The sequence below is a fragment of the Danio rerio genome, chromosome 9 (assembly GCF_052040795.2).
Source record: "Danio rerio strain M-AB ecotype USA chromosome 9, GRCz13ab, whole genome shotgun sequence".
Classification (NCBI taxonomy): Eukaryota; Metazoa; Chordata; class Actinopteri; order Cypriniformes; family Danionidae; genus Danio; species Danio rerio.
The window spans coordinates 40,720,001-40,747,612 of record NC_141029.1 but is presented as its reverse complement, the minus strand read 5'-3'; the positions used below and the strand labels follow the sequence as shown (position 1 = coordinate 40,747,612).

At 34.1% G+C, this 27,612-nt stretch overlaps 1 protein-coding gene across 32 annotated transcripts in view; it reads right to left on the bottom strand.

The window, feature by feature from the left end:
- Positions 1-27,612, bottom strand: part of map2 (microtubule-associated protein 2) — a 208,745-nt gene that overhangs the window by 93,117 nt on the left and 88,016 nt on the right. For all 32 annotated transcript variants that reach the window (XM_087266334.1, XM_087266335.1, XM_087266337.1 and 29 more), the window contains exon 3: positions 12,579-12,671. The gene's annotated coding sequence lies outside the window, so the exon portion shown is untranslated. The remainder of the gene's footprint in view (positions 1-12,578; positions 12,672-27,612) is intronic.

The window sequence follows — 27,612 nt, the reverse complement described above, 5'->3', positions numbered from 1 at the left end:
TTGGCTGATGAAGTGCGGCGCTTAGGAGCACGCTCTAATTGGCTGAGAGAGGATGGCAGACATTTCTTTCAACCCAGATGGAAGTGACAGCTCTGACCTTCTTTTTTTACCAGAAAGGGAAGCAGGGAAAAAAAATCTTAGACTCTCCCTGGGTGAAGTAGAGCCAGTTGGCAGACATGGACCCTCCTGGCACTCGCACGTCCCCGAGCAGACAGTGTGATATGTGCACCCTATCCGAACCCTGCAACCTTTAGGGGTGTCTGTGAAGCTGTGAATTTAAAGCCCCAAACTGTTTTGCTTGGGATTTTGTTCATGCTGTCAGAACTCCCTAGTGGGAACGGCATTAAATTGCCCCCAGATGAAGACGAACATTTGCGTTGACATTCAAAGACTTTCACTATTCCGTTCTGAAAGTTTCTAAGCAACTCGTGATAGATCCCAAATTTGAATAGGTGCACGGCGGCGGCTCGGATTAATCCTTGGAATGTGGCACATACTGACAGTAAACAGCATTTGAATAAACGAAAAAAGCAATTGCGCGTAGATGAACATTTAATCCGAACCCACATGACAGTAGAAATCCTCACTTAAACCCTTGTTTAAACCCCTTTGTACACCCTTTCTAAGCACTTCAAGAGCATAGCAATTATGTAAGCAAATAGATGCAGTAGAATTCATATGAAAATGCATAAAATCCACACGGAAATGCATATATAATATATTTGGCAACTCTTAGGCTCCTAAATATAACGCTTTTTCATTTAACATGCGTGGAAGCTTTCATTGCCAAAAAAACTGTTCTTTATAAAAGAAAAAAAAGAAAATAATCTTAAGATTATTAAAACATTTTAAAGAATTGTTCACAGAAATTTTCTAGGATTCAAGTCCCCCTTTGGAACTTGTAAGATTAATGAGACAATACAAGATAAATAAAAGTGATGGGAAATGATGCTTTGGTATCAACAAACTTTTAATGTGAACCCAGAAAATATCTTTTAATAACAGATACTTAAGTAACAGATATGTTAAGTATGTTGCCAAACAGCAGCAATATTTTTCAAGCTGTAGAGTGTCCTCTGCTAGTTGCTGTGTGGGCGGAGTAATACAAAAGGGTGAAGAGTGAAGCGGCTGGACGACTGCTGTTACTGGCAGAATATCCCACTGCTATCAGCCAATCAGATTCAAGAACCAGACAGAACTGTTGTATAAGTACAAAATGCAAATATATACATAAAAGTATAAAAAGCAAGTTTTCTTTCATAGAGCAAACATCAAAAAGTTGAAGTGTCAGTAAGATTACCTGCATCAGTAATAACGCATGGGTTTGGGCCAAATTCCAGCTCGAGTGGTAAGGTCAGCTTGCCAAGACAAGCACTGGACTACTTCTATACAATGAAAGTAATCTATAAAGTGCATGCTGGAAGGTGTTGCTAACAGTAGGATAACAGGCACTATCCTTCATTCCTTTCCCCATTTATACGTGAATGGATACCTGGCTCACTCCACTGCAGCTGCATTGCACAAACACACGCACGCACGCACGCACACACAAACGGTATTACTAAAATCCACTTAAAACCTACACATTTACAGAGACATGTAATAATATTATTTAAATTTATACTTAAAAACATCATGCACACACAGAACTGTCCTGTTTTTTTCTGGCTAGCATATAGTAAATATATTTTATAAGTGTAAAGCAGGTCGCACACCAGAAGCGCCGCTCGGCGCCACGACACCGAGCGTACATGACAGTTTAAAGTATCACACACCAGACGCGCACATTTGAATGATATTTAACATGAAACTAATCAGATGGCGCTCTGTGGCGCGGCTGAAAAATGAACTGCGTCCTGAGCCGTCGCCGGGCGCCGCCGACAGCCGCCGTCTTGCGGCGTCGGTGTGTGTACCCTGATAGAAACCTATGTTTAGAATTCTAAAATGCTTGGCGCTGCGCGGCGCCGAGCGGCGCTTCTGGTGTGCGACCTGCTTAAGAGTCAAAAAATATTTTGAAATTGATATATTTAATTGTATCCTTCATACTGTATAAAATATATTGCATGCTTTTCAGGTTTGAGAAAAGACATTTTCAGGAATACAATATGTGGATGAAGGTGCTCAGTATTATATACATTATTTATAATAATAATAATAATAATAATAATAATAATAATAATACATTTTAAGAGAATTACATTCTGAAATAGAGTAACAGAAATGTAACTAGTTTTCTACTGTACAAATATATACAATGTGGACATTTTAGATATCAGATAAAGATTTTAATGTATTTTTTTATATAAAATAACAAGGCGAATACATTTTATATGCTTTGAAACATTTTCAAAAGTATACAAATATCTTATCAGTCAATATTAAAAATTTTGGCTATTTTTGGGATATTTAGACTTTGAAAATATCTATTTTTACTGTATGAGGCAACTGGATTGCATTAGATGTGGACTGAGCTGTCTGTTGGTGTTACTGTATTAAGCTGTGAAACGAGGACAGAGATGCAGGTGTCTTACGGGTCTTTTATTTGCTACAGGAAGAGGTTAGCATAAACCTGTGGGTTTTATTTAGATAAAGAGGCTGTCAGTCTGAAGAGTGATGCCTCATGTTCCACTGAAACACAGCTGAAGTACAGTTTCCTCTTGAATTATTCATACAGGAGCACTGTCAAAGGATCTGTGAGAAACTCAATAGTAAACTGGGCATTCAGTGTCCTGTCAAACATTTCTCATGTTCCTAAAGGAAATGCCCAGGGACTTTGAGTGTCTTTTAGAAAAAGGGGTTTCTTAAACATTCAGACCTTTTCTCATAGACATGTCTATTATCTATTATATATTTCTTTAAATAATTTTAAAAATTGATAATAATAATAATAATAATAATAATAATAATAATAATGATGATAATAATAATAATAATAATAATAATAATAATAATAATAATAATAATAATAATAATAATAATAATAATAATAAAACCAAGCAGGCTACAGTTAAAAGCAAATTAAATATTACAATACTTAGAACTAAAACCATAGCCAGCCTGGTAAAAGGGGTGTTCTTTTGTTCTCAAAAAGTGGAATTTTTGCAGTTTTCCTTACCAACTTTTTAATTATGAGGTTTAAATACTGCAATTTAGTGACATATTTTTAGCTGAATTAGCTTGTCGGGTGGTCATCCTAACCACACTTTTTGAGGTATCAAAAACATTTACTAAATATATAAAATAAAGAAATTAAAATATATATTTTGAAATAAAAATTACATCATCCAGTAAAAAAAATAGTGTCAGTTTAAAATAAATGCATTAAATAAATAAAATAAAACTGTAGCCCATTGTCATTTATTAGGCAAATAACAAATTGGCTAACACATTCAACTTTCTCAGTCAGAATTTGGCCATTTGAATAATAAAAAAGAGTGCATTGTTTTTGTAAGGGGATTTTAGTTAAAGTGGATTGAACATATAAAACAATTAAGTTGTCTCAAAAAAACTCAAGAATTGTGTTGTTTCAGCTCATTTCAAATACAGTAAGTAGTTCAAACAAACGACATATGCCATTTTTTGAGTGTATGGGCTTATTACTGGTCTATTATTAAAATATTAACTTTTTTACCACTTAAAAAGTATGATCTACATCCTAAATCCTACTCAATACCTAAACCCAACTACCACCTTAATAACTATTAAACAGCAGCTAATTGGTGATTTATTGAGCTAAAAGGCATAGATAATGGCTTGTTAACTGTGTGAATTGTTACTTAAAATATAATGTGAGCCAAAAAAAATGATTATTTCAGTAGTTAACAGTGTGACATAAGCTGCCATGTCTCATTGGTCATTGTTTTCATCCTTATTCTTGCAAGTAAGATTAATTTCACTCGCGCTAATATTGCAATCAGTTCATGTTAACAGTGTATGCTGCATCAATAATAGCGTTCAATAAAACATTTAAAAGAGATTACAGACACACGCTGAAATGGTATAAAAGTTCTTCTGGATTTCTTAAATATGCAACAGTAAATCCTCATATAGTTAACTTGCATAAGACAAGTGTCTATTTGCATCTCATTATTTCGTTTTCCCTTAGGATTTCCTCTCATTTTAAATGGAAAAATGATTGTTTTCTGCGAGATCTAAAAATTCACAGCAGAGCTATTCGAATCTGCAGTACGAATGAGACTGCTACAGCATCTTACTCATGCGATCAAAGCCCGCAGGCTAGATTACACATCTGCGGTGAAACCTGTTAAAAACAAGCTTGCATAAGTGTGGTCGTGACACCCTGCGCTGCCTATAGGCTTGATATAAACGCTTGCAAAAATAGAGACAGTGTTATTGAATTACGTTGTGTATAGATGCCAGATTAGTTTCAAGTCTTCATTCACAATCGCTGGAATATCCCATAATGTGTGACTCAAGGCTGACTCACAAAAAGAAAACCATTGGCCCAATTCACAATATTAGCTAATGTTTTTCTTTTTTGTTTGTTTAAACTAAATATACATATAGTTGAAAACAAAACTAGTAAACCTCCTGTGACTTTTTTATTATTATTTTTCAAGTACTGTTAAAAGGAGACAGGACTTTTTTCCAACTCATTCATTAACATAATAGTTTTATTAACTAATTATTATAACTAATTACTTTGTTTTTGCCATGATGACAGTGGCAATTCTTCTATTTATTTAGCAAGATGCTAGTATTCAACTTAAAGTGCAATTTAAAGTCTTAACCCATTTAAGCCCACCGACAACTATACAGTAGTTGCCAAAATTCATAGTTGCTGTTTTCCTTTTATGAGTAATTTTCTACATGTTATGTTTAATTTCTGAATTACATGCAAGCAAACAACCAAAAAAAAAGGAATTTATTTACTTCCTGTCACATGAGGCCTTCAACTTCCTACCCCTAATTTCAGGATGTAAAATGGATGCAAACCCTCGCAAATAAAATCAATTTTTATGATACTAAAAAGGATTTTTTTGTTCACAAATGCATGTCAACATTATCATGAAGGTCTCTAGATTCATCCAAATAAAACAAATATTTTGTACTTGGTTTTTGTACTTTGTCAAGTGTTCAAGCAGCAACTACAGTTGCTGGTGGTCAAATACCTTGCAAGTACATAAATCATGGGGAATAAGGGAATAATGTGTTAATAAATTAATAAATAAAGATTATTGGTCTTGTTTAATGATTTCTGCTTTCATAATACCCCATCTAAACATAACAATTTAACTGATATCTTTGCTTTAAACTAGACTTTTTTCACAACTGGACACACAGCAAAATCCTTAGAGTAAAATTAACATTTCCCACTGGTCCCACTCCCACAGAGAGCTAAAATAATACTGGAGCAGTGTTGAAGTGCCGAGTAAACAGATAATAATGAACTTTTGCTGCCTAAATGCAGAATCACTAAATAAAAACACAAAACTACAACCAAGTTCAGTCACAACCTTAGGCCCTGCTGTCCACACAAATGGTATTGTCTAAATTGCAGCTTTTGTCCTACACAAAAACACAGTATTAGGTCACTGAAAACCAAATTTTTTAAAACCTCTTGTGAGGATGAAGATTTTCAGGGTCTGTTTTTTTTTTTTTTTTTTTTAGAAAATTAAGAAAAAATGTTTTTGCTTACAAAAATACCTGTGTATGTTTAGACATGGCTTTAAGAAACTGAAACTCAGTTAATCTCTCAAAATCTCAGCTCATCGGGATCATTAAAAAACTCCACAAACAGAATCAGCAGCTTTAATTATTACTAAGCTGTCTGACTATTTCTGTCAGATTTCTACAAAAGTCTGCAGTGAGATTTACTGAAAAATATTTTTTTAAATATATTTTGTTAGATGGCACTATTGTAGTATATTTACTTACATTTGTGTATTTACAACAGTTTTTACTGTATTTTATTTATTTTTTTAATTTTGTAACTCTGTAGTGTTGGACCAAATACTCTCTACCCTTGGGATTTTGCTATGTAGAGAATAATAAATGAAAACTTTTTATGTGGAATTCTTAAGCAGGCTAAAAATATTGACCTATTGTTTTTTTATTAATATTCTAGCCAAACTAAAAGAAATAAGACTCTCCAGAAGAAAAAAAAAGTACTGTTTTTCCTTTCACTTTTAACAATATAAAAATACAAATTTCTCAGGAGGGCTAAATCATTTTGTCTTCAACTGCATTCAAATAGACAAAAATATGCAAACAAGTAAATATACTGAGACATAGCAAAGAATAAATACATATCCACAGACTACTACAAACAACACTCAGTTCAAAATGGAGGGGGATGAAGCAAAAGTATGTTATGTTCCCCAATCTTTTTACAATTCCACATTGCTCCAGTAAATCTTTTATAGCTACTAATAATTCCTGTCCAAATAACAAATGTCCTACAAATTAAAAACCAACTAAATAATTTTATCCCTTATAGCGTCACCCTATAACATTACACAGGAATCCCACATGCATGCATTCATTCATTCATTCTCTTTTCAGCTTAGTCCCTCCATTAATCTGGGGTCGCCACAGCGGAATGAACCACCAACTAATCCAGCATTCATTTTACGCCGCAGATGCCCTTCCAGCTGTAACCCATAACTGGGAAACACCCTTACACACTCATTCACACACATACACTACAGACAATTTAGCTTACTCAATTCACCCCTACTGCATGTCTTTGGACTGTAGGGGAAAACCGGAGCACACAGAGGAAACCCATGCGAACACGGGGAGAACATGCAAACTCCACACAGAAATTCCAACTGATCCAGTCGGTGCTCGATATAGCGACCTTCTTGGTGTGAGGAAATCGTGCAACCCACTGCGCTACCGTGTCGCCATCCCACATTCATAATTACATCTATTTAAAAAAAATATTTCATAAAAGGCATTTAACCACAAAAACATTTCAACATTCAACAAGTTTTTCATTTTTGGAGTTTAATTATTCTCCAAAATCCTACCCCTAATTTGGTTTGTTTGTTCAAACTATTAATTAAAAGAGCTCAATCAACACAATTCTTGATGTTATTTTAGACAACTTAATTTTTTTATGCTCAATCTGCTTAAATTTAAGTTACTGCATCAATTTGTGTTGGGACAACATGAAGGAATTGTGTGGAACCCTGCATTTTTTTACAGCTTGCCTTTCTCAAACATTTTGAAAACATACATTCTTACATGACCTATTTTGCTTTTTTATCACTGACATTTCTTTAAAAGAGCATGCGTTTTTATCAACACGTAAACACTTGGAAATGTATGCGCAAACATCTATAATATGAACAGCTGTATGTGTTCTAGTCAAGTAAGAAGGAGGAAAAAAAGAGACCTCATCTCAAGTCTCAGTGTGGGCGTCCAAACATGGGAACATCGACCCGCCGAGCCACGTCCTACCCATCAACAGGAACATGTAAACATTCATTAGAGCGATCGGAAGAGACTTTGCATTTCTCCTGCCCTCAGAGGGCCCGATGTGCATTCAAAAGCAGCGAGAGGAAGGCTAATGAAAAGCCCTTCTGCTGCAGCTTCGCATGAAAACAGAAGCAGAGAGAAAAGCAAAGCATTGCTTATTAGCTGGCTTTTGTTTTGGTATTTTGCGGGTGTGCGTCACGCTCATCATCAGCTTGAAGGGCTCTCTGCCTCCCGCTCAACCCACTCACAGTTTCAGTGTAGCTCTGAAAACATTCTCTGCTACTGTAACTGCAACCAGCTATCACTGCATTACAATTGAAAGGTGCAAGGTTTTTGAATGCGGATAAGAGGCAGTTTCATGGTACTTTTGATGACAACAGCCTGCTTTACTGCAACTACCTGTATGTGTTTAAAGATGTGTACATTTTTGCAAAAGGTAAAATATTTTGAAAATTTCAGATGGCAAATGCACTAGAGGGCGCTGTGCACATTTTTGCTAATTTGTAATCAGTTACTTGGGGTGTGTTGTATGTTCGGGGTATATTGTTTGTTTGGGTTATGTTGTATGTTTCAGATACACGTCCATCTTGTACAAATCCACGAGAAGATAGGGCTTATTGTACAGATTACCTGCGAATCACTGACCTAAATCCAACCAATAGTGTATTCAAAAGCAAATGTAAGAGAAAAGTGCGCTGCAACCACTTTGGTTAACCTTAATTTCATCATCATTTTTTTTTTTCGAACCATGCTTCACCAGACTAATCTGAATGCTCTGCATCTCAAAAAGTGAGTATACTGACTATGCCAGAAGAGTTATGGAGTTACGGAGGTGAAGTAATTGTATTTGGTTACAAATTATGGACATAATTAAGGTGTTTGGGGCATTTATTTGGTGTTGTGCAAAAAAAACTGCACAAAAATAATCTTTTATTTGTTGATAATACATTCCTGTAAATATCATTAGTGTGAAAAGGAACAAATCATGTGTGTGTGATACTGCCGTATTGTTCATCTTACCTAGAAACTGCAGTCAAACGTTAAGTATGTGTTTGCTGTTTCACAAAAATGTAGTTATTTCCAACACTAAACACGGATTTTTTGGGTTATGGTTACTATGTAATGTAGTTATTTCAGAGGTTATGTGGTCATGCTCACACAAAAAGTGGTAAAGCTTAATTAAATGTTTCAAGGAAAAAGTTCATATGTTTGAATGCATATTTTGCTGTTACTATTTCTGCAGTCTTTACATCTTATACCTATTTAGCAAATTTTAAGATTTTGATCCCCACACACACGCGCACACACAAGCAGGCCTACCTTTCAGGTTGATGTCACTCGAGGGGCTGGAAGGGGTCATAGACATCTATGAACTATTGTACATCTATGAAGGACTCTTCCTATTGATTAGTTACCCAATGTTCCATCATGTTTCTTTGACTAAATACAGATTTTGGAAATGGTATTCTTTTTTTAATCAACCCGTTTATATCTCTCATTGAAAATAATATTTTTTTATAGGATGCTTTTCAATATTATATTTGTGCATACATATTACATTAGTCAGTACTGAAGCCAAATCTAGATCTAGTGTTACAAAATAACTTACAAATATGGTTCAAAAATTTGTAGCCCAATTTTATATGTTAGGGAAAAATATTAAATAAAAATGTCAAAAATAGCAAAATCAGGAGAATTTTTTTGCAATATTTTGCATGAATTTAATTGTATTATCTTTCCATTTCTAAAGATGTTCTAAGACTAAAATATTATTTTATAAATATACCTGTTTAAGTAATCTGTTTTGTTCAAATGCACTAATATATATTACCCACATTTACTGAGAAATGAATAAAAATTCAAAATTGGGTGTACTCCTACAGTATATGCTAAGCACTGTAAAAATATTCATATTAAAAAAAACAACATAACTGAAATTTAAATAAGAAACTGAAAATATACACTTTAAAAGCTATATCAAAACATTTACAAAGACTTTAAAGTACATAATTAAGTCAGTACATTTTAATCACTTCCATTGTCTGCAACTTTTTAAGAACATAAGAAAGTAAAAAATACTAACCAACCCTACACAACAACTGCTGTAGATTGAACTCAATTTGAACTGAACACATAATGGCAGCTACGCTAGACTTATCCAACAAAGACAAAAATGCAGATTGTTTATTGTAATGTGCACTAGACTTCAGACAGGATGATGTCTTCTGGCCAACACTTAAAGCAACCAATTTTTTAACATGACATTTAAGGGCAGATTAATGTGAAATCAGATATACAGTAACAGTGCAGCAGCCAGAGAATTTGGAAACAGGACTCTAGTTTCCCAGTGGACTGATAAAATTCTGTGAGAAAAGAGCCCTGTCTAAAATCACCCATCACTAAACCATCTGTGTGGGGTATTTCTACCCACCAAATCCAGCCATGCAATAGGGAAGGAGTTCTTTCTGTATAAATACTATCAACTACATACAGTAGTTTATATATTTTACTTACATAAAAAATTGCTGTCTAGCCTTGTTTAGTGTGAAATTCAAAAGTTCAAAAGTGACCCAAACAAGGTTATTTTAGTAAACAAGACTAAAACTAGACTATTGGTCAAAAAAAAAAAAGTCTGATTAAAAATAAACAATAAATGAAAAACTAAAAGTCACTGAAAAACGAACTGAAATAAAATAACATATATTCTTTCTTTCTGTTGATAATCTGACCTGTGGCTGTAGAGAGACTCCTGTAAATGCGCTTTTACAGATAAACACATCAGTCAAGAACATGCTTATATAAAGAGGCATCTTTTCTAATGAACATAAAACATGTGTTCTATATTGTCTTCTTTTGCAAACAAATATCTAAACTAGGCATGTTTAATGGAACCCAGGCTCACTGGAATTATGTGCCCAGGGCTACATTTTTGAGTACCAAGAAGTAAGTACCCTGGACTACGTCTTCTTGCAGATTTGTTTTCACAAATCTACTAGGGGCCACCATTTACATTTTTGACAATCTCATCCGTGACATTTCTCTTAAATCCACCAGAGGCCGCTGTGTCCATTTCTGCCAATCTCAACGTCCTTTAAACGTGAAAGAAGCCGGTCGACTTAACATTGTGCATAATAAATCAGCTTGATATCAACTGACCCATCCAAGGCCTTGCCTAACCCAAGCGATAATGTTTTCAAAAGCAAACTAGAAAAAAAAAGTAATCGGAGCAGCATGCTTCTACCACAATCTCACATTGCTTTTTGGTTTCGTTTTACCTGGTTTCTGGAACCGTTCTTTGGTAGATTTAAAACCCAGTCTGGTCCAACATTCAGACAATATTTGTGGTGAGCTACAGAGCAAACCAGTCATGCCAGAAAAGCTGTCTATATGGAGGTAAGCAGTCAGCGGAACCACCACATAGCATTCGTTTTACACTTAGACAGGCACGCACGCTCGCTCGCTAGTTCGCTCGTTCGTTCGTTCGTTCGTTCGTTCATTCATTTTTGTTTGACAAAAATAAGTGAATGCACTTAATTCATCAAGTATGCAACCAATAAAGTTTTAAAAAGAAAACATTTTCATTGTGGTATGCAGCCATATACAATTGAATTCAAAATTATTAGCCCCCTTTAAATTTGTTTTTCTTTTTTAAATATTTCCTAAATGATGTTTAACAGAGCAAAGAAATTTTCACAGTATGTCTGATAATATTTTTTTTCCTCTGAAGAAAGTCTTATTTGTTTTATTTCAGTTAAAATAAAAGCAATTTCAATTTTTTTGAAAACCATTTTAAGGTAAAAATTATTAGCCCCTTTAAGCTATTTTATTCAATAGTCTACAGAACAAACCATCGTTATACAATAACTTGCCTAATTACCCTAACCTGCCTAGTTAACCTAATCAATCGAGTTAAGGCTTTAAAGGTTACTTTAGGCTGTATTGAAGTGTCTTGAAAAATATCTAGGCAAATATTATTTACTGCCATTAGGGCAAAGATAAAATAAATCTGTTATTAGAAATCAGTTATAAAAACTTTTATGTTTAGGAATGTGTTGAAAAAAATCTTCGCTCTGTTAAACAGAAATTGGGGGGAAAACAAACAGGGGGGGGGGGGGGGGGCTAATAGTTCAGACGGTTTAATAATTGTGACTTCAACTGTATGCCAGCAAGCACATATTTTTTGGTTCTCAAATATGTATCCCTGGACACATTCCCAATGAGCCTGTGTTGGTTTGACTACATATGAAGATTTTTAATATAAAGACATTATTCTGCATTTGTTTTTGGATTTGGTGTTTGTTTAAACAATTCTTTTCTTTTTGTTTCTAAGAGGTTTGCACAAGGTTTAATGTAAACTGTGCAAACACTAAACTTTGCTTTGGTCGACACTGGATGTGTTCTGTGAGCTCTGCAATCAATACAAGTAAAACTTAATACATAAAAACTAAACCAAAATGTGTTCATGAAATAATAACTTAACTAAAACTAACAAAACCATCAACGGTGCATCAATGACACACTATGTGCTATATACTTATACTTTACTGTGTACTATACACTAACCCGTTTATGTGTATAGGCAGGGTTAATTTGTCATTCAAAGTGAAGTCAGAAAGGTCCATCCCTTCCACTACAAAATTAAAACTGCAACAGTCGAGTGCAGGATCAAACAAGATTCCACACTTTGTTGTTGTTTTTTTTCAGTTAAGCAGGCATCAATCCAGGTATCTTACTTTATATTGATCTAAGAGCCAATCACACAGCAGAAGTCCACAACAATGGGAACCTAGAAGAGTGTTGATATTAGAGATGCACCAAATTTTCAGCTGACAAAAATAGATTATGCTATTTAACAAACCCTCCCATTTTTGTGGCTTCGGTCATTGTTGGGATACTCTTTTAAATCTGGAAGCATTAACAACTTATATTGAAATATATATCGTTATTGTTCAATATAGATAAGAATTAATCAAGATTGCATTTTTGCCATATCAGCCCTATTGTATACTTAAAAATGTGATAGAATAGTGCTCAAGTGCTCAAATACTTCATTTCATTCACACTGGAGGTGCTGTAATAAGATCTGTTAAGGTTGGTCAAGCTATACATGTGCCACAGGGATTGGCTGTTACCTGTCTAGGTGTTGGTGGTGCTCCAGCGATGATTGGTGGCGTATTTAAAAGGAGGCGTCAGGGCCCTGATGAGTCTCTCAGTGCAACAAACACCTGCAACAGACCATAAGGAAACACGGTTAGCTTAAAAAAATCAGTTGAGAAAATGCCTGAATAAATGCGGGAGAAAGAGCGCAAGGCAATATGTGTTGCTAACACACAGAATGGGCTCATTAGTTCTTTAAGGAGATCACAACCTAGGCAATCAGCATACAACTGCGAACACACACACATACACACACCTGGATGAACCACAGAGCCAGGCCTTCAATATAGCAAACACATTAGTGCTGAACAGCATACTCTTTATTCTACAGTACATCTTTGTTTATATATGCAGTATGGTAAAGCATTGCTGACAAAAAAGGAGAATATTATTTAAAGGGATAGTTCACCAAAAAAATGTAAACATTTACTTGTTCAAAATCTATTTGAGTTTCTTTTTTGTTGTTGAAGACGAAAATGATATAATTTAAAAAATTGCTGGAACCCCTTGACCTCCATTGTATTTTTTCCTGCATTCTTCAATATATATTATTGTATAGGTTATACATGTTCAGCAGAAAGAAAAGAAACTTAAAGGTTTAAAACCACATGATGAGGTAGAGCAGTGGTTCTCAACTGGTTTGGCCATGGGACCCAAATTTTTACATGGCCATCAAGCCGCGACCCAAATTTTAGGAATTATAATTTTAGGAATTATAATTAATTTGTATTTATTTATTAACATAACCAAGTAGTGACAGATAAATCATAAAAAAAATTCACCAAGACCTACAAATAAAAAATATTTTATTGCTGTCATTTAACAAAGTGTATCAAATTATAGAAATATTACAAAGTAAAACGACAAATACTGTAAACAGTGGTTAGGGTAAGGAAAGGTTCAGTTACCATGAACTAAACTGAACTGTTAATAAAACATGTTGATTTGGTTTCTGAATGTTGTCTTAAATTAAAAGGTTTCATGCTCTCTTGTGAGAGTACCTCGCTACTTAAGACACACTAAGGCTTTAAGTCTTTTTTGTCTTCAATATACAGTTGAAGTCAGAAATATTAGCCCCCCTGAATTATTAGCGCCACTGTTTATTTTTTTCCCCAATTTCTGTTTAATGGAGGGAAGATTATTTAAGCACATTTCTAAGCATAAGTTTTAAAAAACAATTTCTAATAACAGATTTATCTTTTTCATGATGACAGTAAATAATATTTGACTGGATAGTTTTCAAGACACTTCTATACAGCTTAAAGTGACATTTAAAGGCTTAACTAGGTTAATAAGGTGAACTAGGCAGGTTGGGGTAATTAGGCAAGTTATTGTATAACGATTGTTTGTTCTGTAGACTATCGAAAAAAAATTAGCTTAAAGGGGCTAAAAATTTTGTCCCAAAAATGGTTTTTAAAAAATTAATAACTGCTTTTATTCTAGCTGCAATAAAACAAATAAGACTTTCTCCAGAAGAAAAAATATTATCTGACATACTGTAAAAATGTCATTGCTCTGTTAAACATCATTTGGGAAATATTTTAAAAAGAAAATAAAAATCAAAAGGGGGCTAATAATTCTGACTTCAACTGTATGTAAATCCATACTTTACATATTTAGGGTCGTATTTGCGCTTTGACATCTGTTGCTATAATAAAATGAAATGTCAAATCAAACCGTAGGGTTGTTTTGCACGCATTTCAAAATAAAAGTTAAATTTAAAAATTAAACTTTTGTTGTCTTTTTGACCACACACTCTGCAACCCACTGAAAATGTTCCCACAACCCACCAGTTGAGAAACACTGAGATAGAGTAAATGATGAGGTAATTTTCATTTCTGGGTTTTCCCTTTAAATTTCAACCGGTATTACTCTATTTTAGCTCAAGAAGCATGTCTTATTATTAAAGCTTAAAATAGATTATTATTTCAGTGGAGTGAGAGAGACCTTTTTCTGAATTATTAAATGAATATGAAGCAGAAATAGAAATATGTGGTAACAATTAAAATGCATCCTGATTAAATGTATTAGGGGTTTTTAGTCATTTTAAAGGAATAGTTTACCAAAAAAATGAGATCACAACCTAGGCAACCAGCATACAGCTGCGAACAACACACACACCTGGATAAACCACAGAGACAGGCCTTCATTGAAGCAAACACATTAGTGCTGAACTGTGCATTTATTCTAGATCTTTGTTTATATATGCAGTATGATAAAGCATTACTGACATAAAGGACAATATTATTTAAAGGGGCAGTTCACCCAACTATAAAAATTCTGTCATCATTTGAGTTTCTTTTTTCTGTAGAACACAAAATAATATATTTTAAAATTTGGTGGTTGCTGGTACTTTTTTTTCCTACTATGGAAGTAGATGGGTACTAGAATTCTTTAAAATAACCACAAAAAAACTCAGGTTTACATGAGGGAGAGTAAATGATGAGGCCGTTTTCATTTCTGAATGAGCTATCCCTTCAAATTTCAACAGATATTACTCAATTTAAGCTAAAGAAGCATGTCTTATTAAAGCTGAAAACAGATGTGCTACTCAGTGATGCACCTTTTTTCTGTATCCTTCAATGAATATGAAGCAAAAATAGAAATCTGTGCACTGTTAACAATGTTTGTAAATTACACAATATTTAACTGTGATATGATCTGTATTTTACTGTAGGACAGCAATGCAATGTTACTGTATTTTAAATTTGCACTGTGAAAACTGCTGTATATTTTTTATAGTAAAGATAAATAATTCTAAATAATTACGCAGCAAGGTGTAATGGTGCTTTAAATGTAAATACAGTATTGTTTGCTGCAATTTAACTTACATTAAGTTATAGGCAAACTGCTGCCAGTAAGTTACTGTACATTATACAGGAAGTTGTTAACAGTGTGGAAACAATTAAAACGCATCCTAAATTAATTGTATTACCCTGGTGTTTTTTAGTCATTTTAAAGGGACAGTTCACCCAAAAATAATAATTGTCATCATTTACTCTCCTTTCACTTGTTCCAAACCTGTTTAATTTTCTTTCTTCTGTTGACTACAAAAAAAAAGATATTTTAAAGAATGTAGGAAATCTGTAAACACTGACTTCCAATTGAGGTAAAGTTGTTTTACATTCCCACATTTGTTTATTTTAATTTGAATATTCAGTCAGAATTGGCATGAAAGCATAAGTTCAAAGTAACAATATACTTATTTAATTGACTGTAGAAAATGCTGTACTTTAATAATCATTGGCTGCTAATATGATTTTCCTATTTAGAATTCGCAAAGAATACTTTTCTGAATTTATATTTTAAGGTAGAACGTCTAAATATCTGAATATAAAACCACCTCTATTGACTTCCAAAGTATCTTTCCTACACTCTTAGAATGACTTAAAATTTTCCTTCACTCTTCCTACACTTTTCCTATACTCTTAAAACTGAATTTGCATAAAACATGAAGAAACCTAAAGCAATTACTCCATATTTAACCTAATTTGAGTTGAAATAAGCAATACTATTGAGTAAGGCTTTAAAAATAAATAAAACATCTGTAAATTTAAGTAAAATATGCACAAACCTACAGTATAACATAATTTGTTCATGTTTCACTCCATTTGAGTCAAAATAACCCATAATGATTTAGTAAGGTCTAAAAAAACATCCAAACTAAAAAAAAAAATCTCTTTACTCTAAATAAAAATGTGCTAAAAGTTTTGTATGTTTCAAATGCTATTGAAATCTTGTGCGCAGACCATCCAAAACAGTTCAAAATCATTTACATTAAGACGCTGGCTTAGAAGAAAGATTCCTTTATAGACTATAAACACCAAGGCAGCTCAAAGGGTTTAGAAACAGAGTATTTATCTCCTTCACACACCCCATGCACATAAAAAAAGCCTGACATAGATTTCCACAAGCGAACATCTCCACAGGCCTGAACTAAATAAAGAGCTCCAGTTATCAGCGTATGACACAAAAGTCACCTCTGCTAACTCCATTCACAGCCGCTTCGACATGTCTTTATTATAGAGCATAATGTACTTATGGCTGCAGCCGTGGTTCCAGATAAACTTGAACAACTCTGTATTCCCAATAGCGTTGGGGACTGTTTGTGTGAGTGATAGAAGGTTATAAAGAGTGTCTGCAGTAAGAACTAGTCTGGAAATGGCTGAAGGGAACATATACAGGCCTCAATAGTGTACTGGTGTATATATACACTACATGATAACAATATATTACAGCACTGTGGTGTTAACATGGCATCAAAGGCTGAAATTAATCAATGCAGTTCCATTGAGAAGTTGAAATTGAACATAAAACTGGATGCTATGGTATAAGTGAATATAGAAATAATACAGTCACTGTGTAGGACTGAGAAACACACTATGACTGTTACATACACATATTGCATCCATACACTATGCTTACACTTTCAAACATGGTCAAGTTGCCAGCAAACAAATATGTACATGTGTGTTTGTTTAATGTGAATATGTCTTCTTTTTTTGTCAACTGTCTAAGGTTATCACTGTGTTTATGTACCATTTACATACAAATCTAATTTCAAACTATATCCTACTTTATCTTTCCACAATAACCACAAACACATGCTCCTTTAAGCAAAATTTATTAAAAAAACAAACAACAGAAAGATAACATACACTCACCAGCATCCTCTCCTCAGAATCAAACCTGTTCTGTTTGCAAGCAAGGACATTTATACATTTCCCACCATCCATTCAGAGCGGCCATTTTGTGGTGACATCATCAGGGTCATGACCTCTAGGCCAATGATAAAACTCATTGTTCTGTGGTTTACACTCCTATTAGTTGTGTGTTGTGTTGTATTTTGAGTTATGTATGCATATTAATTTACATCTGTTAATTTATATTTAGTTTAGTGTATTGTATGTGTGAATTTGTGTATATATACCTATTAAACTCTAAAATGGTAGAGCCCATGGGAGGGGCCAATGATATAAAATGGCTTCCAAACACTCACTCAAGGTGCCTGTGTCATGAGAAATTGAGTCCCTCCTGAGAATTTTATTTGTAGTCCCTCTTATTTAAACACAATTTTAAACCTCATTCATATATCATTTGGAATAATAAGAACACCTTGTATAAAACAAATCTCTATTTTTCAATAACTGGTTTAAAAATGTTATCATTTTTGTGTCTGAACTTTTCAATGAAAGTGGTTTACTTTGTAACTACTCTGAATTTTTTGTTAAGCATGGAATTCCTGTAAGTTCAAAAGACTTTGCTGTTGTCGTTGATGCTCTCCCACAAGTGGTTTTATGCTTTTTAATGGACTTTAAATTACAATTACTTCTCATTCAGTTGACCTTTGAAAAACATTTATTGATAAACACTGCATTTCTATATCTAAATCAAAATGCAATAGGAAAATAAGAGCCCTGTTTCAGGAAGATTCTGTTACTGTGCCTTATGTAATATGTCATATTGGAATGGTTTTGTGAATGATATTTGCTGGAAAAAAGTTTGGTCACTACCCCACAATTGTTTTATAACAAACTAAATAAGAGAAGTTACCTCTAAACATTTATAGATGCTGTCCAGAGAAGTGTAGTCTTAAAAGGCTTAAGAATGATATTAACACCAACTGTTGCTTAGTGAATCCTGAAACTTCTGTTCATTTATTTTGGAATTGCCCTCATTCAATGACATTTTGGTGTGATGTTCTTGATTTCATAAAAAAATATGTGAAGGCAGATTATGCATTTACATATAAGAATGTTATCTTTGGTTTCTATGAATGTGAATAAGGAAAATAATACTTATTTCATAAATCTTATTTTTTGTTGGCCAAATTTTATATTCACAAGAGCAAGGTTTGTCAGTGTTAACCTTTTTTTCCTAAATTTAAAATTGAAATGAAAATGTATTTTGAGTGTATTGAGGGACCAAAAAATGTAAAACCAATACGAACAAGGACTTGGATGAAGGACTTGGCACTTATCTTGGACTAAATGACTGAAAACCCCTGGATTGTTGTTTGATTGATGACATTTGTTGTTAATGTTTTCAACATGATTCAATTAAAAAAAAAAAAAAGAATAATACACAATAATACACCTTAAAGCTGGTAACAATAAAATCATAATAATAAGAAGAATAACACTCAGGGTGGGTAGTTGTAGGAGTAATGTGTGTTGTGTGGAGATTTTTTGATTTGGCTGAACAAGTCTGTAAATACTTTTTGTAAATATTGTATTTTTCTATTGCTATTTTGCACTTTTACATGTAGTTTACAGCTACAGTAGATACTTTTTTCCACATTTGTGCGAAATAAACCACCTTTCACCTTCATCAGCAGCTTCTATGTCACTTTTGCCTCTCATCCACCAATTTGATTCTAACACATACTGTACATTTGTATTGCACAGTAATTAAAATTTTATATGTATATTACCCCCCCCCCCCCTGTTAATACTGGTAAATGCATTTAAAATTTACCAATATGGCAAATTATTTTTTAAAAAGTCAATCATTTACATTATTTTTTATTTACTTATTTAAAGTATTATTTATTATTGTTAATGTTTGTTATGTTTAAAATGACAAAAAGTAGCTTTGTTTTCTTTTGCAGCCTTAGTCTATTATAATAACCCTGCTTTTTAGTACATTTTGTAAACAATGTAGGGTTTTAGGATTTAAAAATCTGATTTATCCTGCAAATTGCTTTCAAAAAATGATCAGTTACTTTTTTTTGCAAGTTTATGGCTGTCAGTCAGTCTGTCTGTATAATGTATCCGGTTGTTATGGGTCAGAAATGAACAGGGGAGCTCAGACTCTGCTCTTGTGCTTCAGGGGATGTGATATGGAAAATGCAGCGTTTTCCTCTCTGCCAGCACATAATATGCGAGTCTCCACACACTGACTCACGCTGCATGAACATGAGGGCAATCCATGGCATATTCACACATAGAACTAGAGAGAGTAATGCCACCCTTAAGGGCACAGAGAGACCTGCACGGGTCCCAGAGCCGGAAAACTGACACACTGAACACACACAGAAGAACCTATATATATATATATATATATATATATATATATATATATATATATATATATATATATATATATATATATATATATATATATATATATATATATATATATATATATATATATATATATATATATATATGTGTGTGTGTATGTATAGGTTTTTCCCTGTGTTGGGCTGCGGCTGGAAGGGCCTCCGCTGTCTAAAACATATGCTGGATAACTTGGCGGCTCTTTCTGCTGTGGCGACCCCTGCTTGATAAATAAACTGACCTCCTGTCTTCAAAATAAAAATAAAAATATCACAAAATATATACTGTGCCTTGCTGCTTTTGAAAAAAAAGGAACTGCCAAATTCATATAGTGTAAAATTGACATGTAATAACAACCAAAACAAGATTTAAGGACACACAAAAAAGTTAGCCAGCATCAGGAACATGGATGCACTGGGGAGCTGTAGATTGGGGTACGAATTCGCCTACGAATAGATTGCATCAAAAAACCACAAGTAATCTTGACAAATTATAAATTTCATCAGTCTAAAGCTACAACCCTCAAGCAGTGATTGCAGCTAGTTGTTTTTAAATAGGAAGCTTATAAAGAATATATTTGCTAAATTGGTGTAAGTTGTACAGAACACACTTAGATATGGAGTACTTATCATCGTAATAACAAGACACACACGCATTCATTTCAGTACATCATGGTTTATTTTGAAAGGTAAGAATCCTCCGAACAACATACCATATAACACATTTAGTCCAACGACACAGTCGTTGTAGTGTTGAATTATGGTTGGTTATTTGCTTGTTTATGTCACCGTTTCTGCCGAAGACCTGTTGTTTACATTGGTTACTATGTTACTTACACCCAAAAATGGCGTCTTTGTAGTAAAAAGCAATGTCATAGCTTATAGTATTACAGTGTTACAGATAAAATGAGACCACAAACTGAATAAAAAGTCAAAGTTACAGTTACTACAATCTAAACAAAGCAGTCAAGTGTTTTAATGTTCTGCATATGCTATCTGTAAGTCCCTTTTAGCCTGTAACTTACTTTCTAGTTTGATTGATGGAGAATTTAGCCAATAACTGGATGCTCTTTAGAAATATGGTCACATTTGTTCATCTATTGGACACTTTGTTGTTGTTGTTTTTGTTGTTGTTGTTGTTGCTGCTGTTGTTTTATTGCTCTCTGTGCATGCTCACTGGCTCAGTGCCCTGACAATCATTACATGACTGATTTAATGTAAACAATAGCCATGTCAATGAAGAATTTTTTACTTTTTCACCTACTTTTCAAGTCCTTTATTATTATTGTTTTTTTTTTTTTTTGTATCTTCATGAATTCCTTATCCAAAGAGCACTGACGAATCAATTACCCTAGAGGCAATTTTTGGTTTGATTCAAGAATTAAGGATATTTAAAAAAGGGAAAAAAGAAGAATTTGTTGTATTTGTTGCACTGCAGTTCCTTCTTAAAATTACAGACCAATTGTATTACTTGCCAAAGCTTGTACACTCATATTGGCATTGAATGAGTGTTTGTTCTGGACCCTGAACACCAACCAGTGAAGGCAGAGGACGGAGAGCCCAGCGCTGTCTGGAAAAGATCTGGTAACCGCAGGCTCTGGTGTGGCCATCTCGCTTTCTCTTCAGGATGTCATTATGTGATTTTGAGAGCAAGCAGTGTCTAAATTAGCCCTGTGCCTCCCTTGACTAAACTCACTGACTATACAGCCCCAAAAGAGCTGCATTAACTCTAAATTAAGCACATTATTCCAAAACCTGAAAAAGACAGAAGCTGGAGTGAAAAACAGACACATGACAGCAGAGCTTTTTATAGCAGAGAGCAGATCTGCATGTTTAAAGCAGGGAGACAAGCATATTTCTTTTTGAAAATCCTGAAAAATACAATATATTAGTGGAATTTATGGGCAACGCCACAGAATTTGGCACATTTGGTTGAAAAAAAAACACCATTAGTGTCATTCACTGAATCAAACCTGGCTAAAACAATGCAAAATTTGGGTAGTGATTGAAAATCTAACAGACATGAAACAAGTCAAAAAATAATCATCAAATAGACAGGAATGAATGACCACCCATGTGTAGTCTATCCCCAGCAGACACAAAACACCATAAGACTTTAATATTAAGTTAGATTTAGGTTGCCAGCGTCTAAGGACAATGTTATTTTGATGATTTTGACAATGTTGATTTAAGGTTGTGTTGGAAAGTAGCCAAAATCCAATGTCAAGCCAACATCTTAAACCAACGTCATACTGATGTCAAATTCTGACATTTATTTATTAGGTATGGCAACCAGTGTCTTTGGATACTGACACCAGCCTGACGTTGAGTTCTGACGTCAAAACGATTTTCATTTCCACCCAAAATGCAACGTCCCACTATGTTGGGGTACAAGGTCAATCTGACGTCATGTTGACGTCCTGTGCCTGTGGGTATAATCTGCAATAATTTGCTTACTACTCTATTTTTTAAACTATTGTTAGACGTCTATTATATTTTCACTGACAGCCCACATTTAGACTTATTTTTGTTAAAACATTGATGTTTGGACATTGATAAGATGTCTTTTTAACGCACACTAAGATGGACTTTCAGAGCTCCTCAGAAAGTCACATCACAAGAATCTTACACACAGACATTTACATTTACAGACATACTGTAGGCAAATGTGTGACATTGAAATATGTGATTTTCAGAGCAAGCACTACCGTATAAATTAGCATTGTGCCTTCTTTGACCTAACTAAAAAAGAGCTACATTAACTTGCAGAAACTCCAAACTAAAGGCGTACTCACATTATGTACAGTTGCCTTGAACCGAGCTGAAGCACGCTTGTCCTCCCTCCCGTCTCCCCCGGCGCTCCGCACTCACGATAAATTCGGGCCTGGGCATGCTTACATCATCGATGATGTGCTTTTCAGTAAGCGCTTTCGCTCAGCTCGGTGTAGATTTCTTTAGTTATATTGTTTTAGTCGTTTTGGATGTGGTGACTTGCATTCAAATATTTCATCGAACACAACAGCTACTTTTGACGCTCATAAAAACTAGAAAATTCAAAAATCCAAATGAAACAGTCCCTTAAAAGTCACAACCATCCGGGCCAGGGCCAGCCAAGTGAACCTGAGCCCGATTCAGAGCACTCACACTTATCAAACGATCTGGGAAACAAGCCTGGGTACAATTCGCATAGCACCGTGTGAGTGCACCCTAAGCATATAAAAAACACACTGAAAAACAGATACATGCAGCAGAGGTACTTGAATCCATGTACAGGGAGACGGGCAGATGGTGTAAATATGCTTCTGCTGAACTGCTATCTCACCCCAGCACTGTAGGCTATGGACACTAAATGCCCAACAGACATGCTTTATGCACTACAGAATGTGTTTTATTATGCTATTTTGCCTACTGCTCTTCAACATGAATTATTTTTTAAAAGGTAGCTGGTGAATTACATCCCATAAAGCCACACTCTCAAAAAAAAAAAAAAAAATGTTTTTGTTTTTTTTTTAGATCTCAAAAAGCATATACAGCAGCCTCTCGTGGATTTGCGAAAACAAAAACCGCAACCAAAAAAATGTAGCTGCTATATACTGTATAGAGGTAAGTTTTCAGAATGAGCCAGGATTGGATACAGTATGTGAGACATTTTCAAACTACAGATACATAGTTGGTGCTGTGCAAATTGCATGAAAAATCAATAATTATCTCTGTAAATATCATTAGTGTAAAGGGAACAAAAGTTATTGGTGTCATAATGCACCATGGCATTAATTTTACCTAGAAACTCCAGGAAAACTTACAGTTGAAACCAGAAGTTTACATACACTATATTAGAAAGGCACATAACCATTTAAAAAAAAAAGTCAAATGTTATTGTGACTAAACTTTTTCTCTTTTAGGGAAGTTAGGATTAGCAAATTTGTTTCTGTCATGCTTAATAGCAGAATAATGAGAGATACTTTTTGAAAAATTGTTATACCTTTCTTAAAAGTCAAGTTTACACACAATAAGATTATTATGCCTCTGAAAAAGCTCTGATGATGGTGTCATGGTTTTTGAGGTTTCTGATTGGTTAACTGACAGCATTTGAGTTAATTGGAGGCACAACTGTAGAGTAGTATTCAAGGAAAACCTCAAACACACTGCTTCTGTTTGTGACAATATGGGAAAATCAACAAGCCAGAATCAACAAAAAAGCCAGATTACGAATTGCTAAATCACACAGGAAAAGGAATACTTTTTGGAGACATGTCCTGTGGTCTGATGGAACTAAGACTGAACTGTTTGGCCATAATGTCCAGTGTTACATTTGAAGGACAAAGTGAAAGCTTACAAGCCTTGGAACACCATACCAACTGTGAAGTATGGGGGCGGCAGCATCATGTTGTGGGGCTGTTTTGCTGCAGGAGGGACTAGTCCACTTTAAAGCATAGATGGCATCATGAAGAAAGAACATGTAGAAATACTGAAGCAACATCTCAAGACATCAGCCAGAAAATTAAAACTGCCAAATTAGTTTGAAATGTGCTTTAAGAACAACAGAGTGAATGTTTTGAAGTGGCCATCACAAAGCCCTGAGCTCAATCCTATAGAAAATTTGTAGGCAGAGTTGAAAAAGCTTGTGCGAGCAAGACAGCCTACAAATCTGACTCAGTTACAATTCAGTCAGGAGGAATGGACCAAAATTCCTTCAAACTATTGTGATAAGCTTGTGGAAGGATACCCAAAACATTTGACCAAAGTTATACAGTTTAAAAGGAAAGCAAAAAAATACAAAGGAAATGTATGTAAACTTTTGACTGTCTAGAAATTAATAACATTTCTCATTATTCTGACATTTAGCAAATGTAAATCATTTAGGTAATCCTAACGGACCTAAAATAGTAAACCTTTAGTATGATTTACCATCAGACATTTAAAAAAAAATGGTTATGTTCCTTTTTTTAGAGTGTATGTAAACTTCTGGCTTCAACTGTATATGTTGAAGTATGCTTTTGTGTTTTCACAAAAATGTAGACTAAGGCACATACCAACAACGAGCCTAAGTTGAATATGCTTCACAATTTCAATTAATTGGCATGTTTTTGATTGCTTAAATTAAAATCAACTTTTAAAAAACACAAAAACAAAATTAAAATTGAACAGAAAAAAATGGAATTAGGGTAAAAATACAACATAGGCTCATTCTAAAAACATAGCTCATATACATTTCTGGAGATGGCGATTTATGTAGCCAGAAGTACGTATGGCTGCATTTCGTCTTTAAAACAAATGCTACGGGGCGATGTGATGCCAGTCCCACTTATCTCCGTGTGGACAGCTTTTCCACTGTTACCAGTTGACTGTCAGCGGACTTGTGATGCAGAGAAGACAAAAACTGAAGCCAAAAATAAAATAAACAAGTGAATAACAGGGTGAGAATATGGTAAAATCTGAAAATGTGGTTGAAATCAGAGGACTATTATTTTTTCTGTATTCCATTTCAAAACACATTTGGTTGGGTTAAAGGAAGTAGGTGGGCGCCGATCAATCGGTGCTTTTAAAACACTTTTGGTTGGGTTTAGGGAAGGGGGTTAACCAATAAGTCAGTCAAATAGCACTTGGAAGAGAAATCTGAGATCTCAAAAAGCGTACACGGCGTCCTCTGGTGGATTTGAGAAAGCAAAAACTGCAAAAAATAAAAATAAACTTCCCCTCCTGGAACATATCTGGCACTCTCCAAAAATGTATATTGGGCTACATTTTCAGAATGGGTTCAAAAATATGTAAAAATGTAATTAAACAAAAACAAAAACAAAAACAAAAATAAGACACTACAAAGAGACCAGAAAAATGCATTAAGAAAAAGTAAGGTCAATTTTGATTCCATATTGATTTTTCATAAACTCAGACAGAACATGTGGCATGTGAAAATTTGACTCCAAGAAAGAGAGTGCTTCATATCATCTTAGTGCAGACTTGTTTTGGCTGTTTACAGAGCCGAGGGCGGTCACTGAGACAAGTGTGATTCTCAGGACACCTATTTTTAGTGTCATCTGTCAGGTAGCGAGGACATTTTGTGCATGCCACCTCAGCCCCTCAAGAAACACACACTTTCAGCAGCTTTACTGTTTTTTAGAGACCCAAATTAACAGAAGCAAATACAAAACCACTAATAGGTAATATCTATCCACTAATATCTTCCATTCTTTTTTTTTTTACTATGAATATGATTTTGTAACCTGTAATGTGTTTTGAAAGAAAAAAATATCGACAATAAGGATATCACTGAGCCACTATTAAACAGTCTTCTTGTTTTTCGAAACACCAGTCATTTCATTTCAATCTCTTGTAAAGATATTCATTAAAAAAAATGACAATGTCAGATGATAGATTTATGCATCATCTGAGATATTTCTCATTATATTGTAATATTATCTGAGCTATGGGCTTTCATATTATGTAAATTATGAAGCTGCCAAGATGCCTGTCTCTACTTGGAAGATAAAGGTTTGACAATAAAGCCAGACTTTTACTTTTGCTATCAAAGATTAATTATTTGCCAACAAGTGAGACATAATAAGCATGCATTCATATAATGTGTGTAAAGTTGATGATAAATCAAAAGCAGGGTGCGAATTATTGACGTCTTTCATTTATGTTCGGTAGCATGCCTCAGTGAACCAAATTCATATATTTAATTCAATTACATCTAATTTATTAATCAATCTTGTTATTATGTTTTCAGTGTTTTGACGGATATTGAGTGGCTCTCAATGACATTTGTGATATTAAATAAACGGTGACAGGTTTGCTTTCCTTCACCTATTAATGGATGACTATGAAAGACTGCACATATGTTTTATTTTACTGTTTAACTTCCATGTGCGAGCCAGTGTATAATAAAGTACAAACTATGCATCTAGTTTTACAAACAACCTTTTAAAGAAACATGTTTTGTGAATACCTACACTGTCTGTTGGTGCTCTAGATTTGCTGGTTTCAAACCGGTGAATTAATATTTTTGGCACACAGATGCATTAAAAATGGTTTGAACCATTATAGGGGTGGTCAAGTGTATATTGAACTTATCTATTTATTATTATTTTTATTATTATTATTATTATTATTATTATTATTATTATTATTATTATTATTATTATTATTATTATTATTATTACCATTATTTAAGATCAGGACAAACTATTTCTTAACTATTACAGACCCCACCCACCATGCATCTTTTTTTTATGTCCTTCAGGGTCCCCCATGTAATTTGCACCCTGAACAAAAGAATGTGGGGTTGTGGTTCTACAGATATATTTCCCCAAAAAAAGTCCCAATTTACTAATCCTTTACTTGTTCAGAACATATTTGAGTTTCTTTCCACTGTTGCTGAGACCCATTGACTTCCATATTAATTTTGCATCCCAGGAACCAGCATTCTTCAAAATATCTTCTTTTTTGTTCAACAAAAGAATGAACCTCAAAAACAAATGAGGGAAAGTAGATGATGAGGTAATCTAGAGGTTTTGGGCAAACTATCCAATTAAGGCTGGAATTCCAGCCACTAAAAACTTGAATATGTTTATAGTAAATGTGATTTAAATGAACAGCCTTTTTTTTTTTGTTAATTTTAGTTTCATCTTCAATATTTTTAGCTTTGATTATTTAAAAGAGGGAGTATTAGATATGGCGCTTCTCTGTATAACCTTTAGCACTAGAGTTGGGTACCGAGACCTGGTACCATTTTGACACCGATACCTTTGTTACCCGAACTAATCAGCATTGAATTTTAATGCTTAACTTTATTTATTTATTTATTTTTAAGAATGAAAAATTACAACTACAATCAGGAGATCAATATAAGAGAGATACGAAAGAGGGTAAATACAAGCGAAAGAAAAAAGACTAACAAAACAAAGAAAGGAGTAAGTAAATTACAATGGTCACACTTTACAATAAGG